The sequence below is a fragment of the Montipora foliosa genome, chromosome 1 (genome assembly GCF_036669935.1).
Source record: "Montipora foliosa isolate CH-2021 chromosome 1, ASM3666993v2, whole genome shotgun sequence".
In the NCBI taxonomy this organism is placed as follows: domain Eukaryota; kingdom Metazoa; phylum Cnidaria; class Anthozoa; order Scleractinia; family Acroporidae; genus Montipora; species Montipora foliosa.
In genome coordinates this window covers 31,241,481-31,243,980 of record NC_090869.1, presented here as the reverse complement: position 1 = coordinate 31,243,980, position 2,500 = coordinate 31,241,481, and the positions used below count along the sequence as shown (strand labels likewise).

The 2,500-nt window shown below is 42.0% G+C and overlaps 1 protein-coding gene across 1 annotated transcript in view; it reads left to right on the top strand.

Moving 5' to 3' along the window:
* LOC137976980 (C-reactive protein-like) overlaps positions 1-2,500 on the top strand; it is a 15,609-nt gene that overhangs the window by 12,140 nt on the left and 969 nt on the right. The window lies entirely within an intron of this gene.

The following is a 2,500-nucleotide window of genomic DNA, read 5'->3' as shown; positions in this document are numbered from 1 at the left end:
GTCCAGAGGATTAAAACGAATTTGGACGCGCAGTAGTTCAGCGAAAGGCATCCGTTTTAGCAATGTCTGCATGCAAGGCTTGAACCTTGTGTAGTTCGTAGTCTTTGAAAACTCCACCGCAATCTAAAACCGGCGCTTGTACCTCTCTTAACCTCAGCCATTGGGCAAAAATGTATCTTTAGTTGAAACTTGAATGGCCTTGTTACGTTAACCGAATCACTTTCTTGGAGACGATTTTGGCAGGCGAAAACGACGTGATTCTGATTTGCTCGCCATCACGACCTATTATGTAAATTTATTCAAAAGTTCTACCTTTTAAACTCACCCAAATCTTGAATATCATTTCCTTCATAAATACCTATCACTTGTCTGATAAAACAAAAGATCATCACATTACACTCCACGTGCTCATACAAGGTTGAGAAGTCATGTCAAAAACTCGTGCTTCGAGCTTCATCAGGGGTTCCAAACACGTCGAGACATTAAGAGCACTCATCTGTTTCTCGGTTTGGAACCCCTGATGAAATACTTGCACTCGTCTTTGACATATTACTTCTCAAATCATCATAGCGCCAGCTTTCTGGCCAGTAACGTTTCGAGTTGAATCAACGAAGATTAACGACGTCGCCCTTACGCCACTACAGATGTTTAGTGTAATACAGTGTGGTGCGCTCGTGGGAAAGAGGATAGGCTGGTTACTTCGCCACGGCGAAAGGGCAACTGAAAAAATTAAAATCCTAGGGAGGATTTGAACTTACGACCTCAGTAACAGCAGTGTGATGCTCTTCCCATTGACCTTCTAGAACTCCTGGGAAACTAGGCCCGGTTATCTTGGTTATGAAAGGACAATGTTTCCCGCTGGTCTGCGGGCTCTACAATATCATGTGCCACTAATTTTCACATGCAACCATAGATGCAGGTTATAGAGTCAGTGCGGCCCAGTAGTTAGCGCTTGCCTTGAGATTTGGAGATCCCGGGTTCAAGCACGTTCTGGGCCCTGGTTGAACTTGTTCCTGGTCGTCCCTGGCTCAACTTCTCAGCTGCACTTGTAAATAGTCAACTAGCTTGCCTCCGGCCAGTTGGGATTTTTAACAGTTGTTGTTGAATGCTCTGTTCTGTCATGATTGTGTTTCATTGCCCCGAAAAGACCCTATGTTTCAACTTTCAAGGCCAGTGTAATCATAGTTAATATACAGAGATGGTTAAGAAACTCGACATGTTTCTTTGTTATATGTTTTTGTTCGCTGTTTAATTTTCGCCCTACCCATGCACAAACCGCACCCTTTTTCTAAAAGACAGCCAATCAAAAGTTTCGATTAATTTATTCAGAACCCAGTTGTGAATCGAGGGCAAAAGATTGTGCTTGATCACGGTCAAGTTAACATGAAGCGCGATGTTACTGTTCTACGGAGCCCATTAAGTGCCACTAAATTACGCTCTTAATTTTCAATGTCCTCCGAAGTTCAGCCCCTGTTCTGAGTTTTTCCCTCAACCTTTTTCCTGCGTCCACACGTTTTTCCCGACTTTTTTCCCTATTTTCTTCCTGACCTTTTTCCAGACTTTTTTCTCGACTTTTTTCGGAAGGCTGCCGACCCCAACTACCTGGGTGTCTTGAAAACAAAGACCCCTATGACCCTATCTAAGACTCGAAAACGAAGAAAGTAACCCTAGGCTTAAAACCCAACTTCAGGCCTAGTTAGACTAGGGTTAGCCAAATTGAGGCGTTAATTTCTTCGTTTTCGAATCTTGGGCTCTTAGACCTCTCTCTTTTCAAGACACCCAAGGTAGGTAGGGGTCAGCGGCATTCCGAAAAAAGTCGGGAAAAAAGTCAAAACGCAGGCAAAACTTCGGAGATTTGAAATTAAAAGCGCAATTTAATGTCACTTAATGGGTTCCGTACTGTTCTCGCTTTTAAAGTTTTCGAGGTTTCATAACCAGTTCGTCTATATGAATTATGGTGTACTGTAGAACATGTGGAGTTGGCATATCAACGGCCACATTGTCCATTACAAATCTAGATAAACGAGCTAGCTCCCTAGGGATTTTTGTAGCTCCGTGGGTAAGAACATCCAACCGGGGTTACCAAGATTGTTTTCCAGTTTTCCAGGTGTCATTTTGCCCGTAACCAAGGAGCCAGCTTATTAAAGGGAATCTCCACTTTAACAAAAAAATAACTTTAAATAATAGGGAAAATAACCTTTACAGTCAAATCAGTTAAAGTTTTTTCAAAGAAAGCGTTTGCATCCGAAATAAATTTTTAGGCTGGCCTACTTTTGTTTTCAAATTTCGCGGGCGCCGCCATCTTGAATAATTGTAGCGTGTTACAGTTGCCCTGTTGTTATTAGACAAAAGTTCTTTGTGTCAGGACGATAGGGCAACCGTAACACACGTCACAATTATTCAAGATAACCGCGCCCACGGAATTTGAAAGTGAAGACAAGTGATTTTAAAATCAGTTTTCCTTTTATAAAACAAATTTCGAAGAAATTTGTTTGGAAAC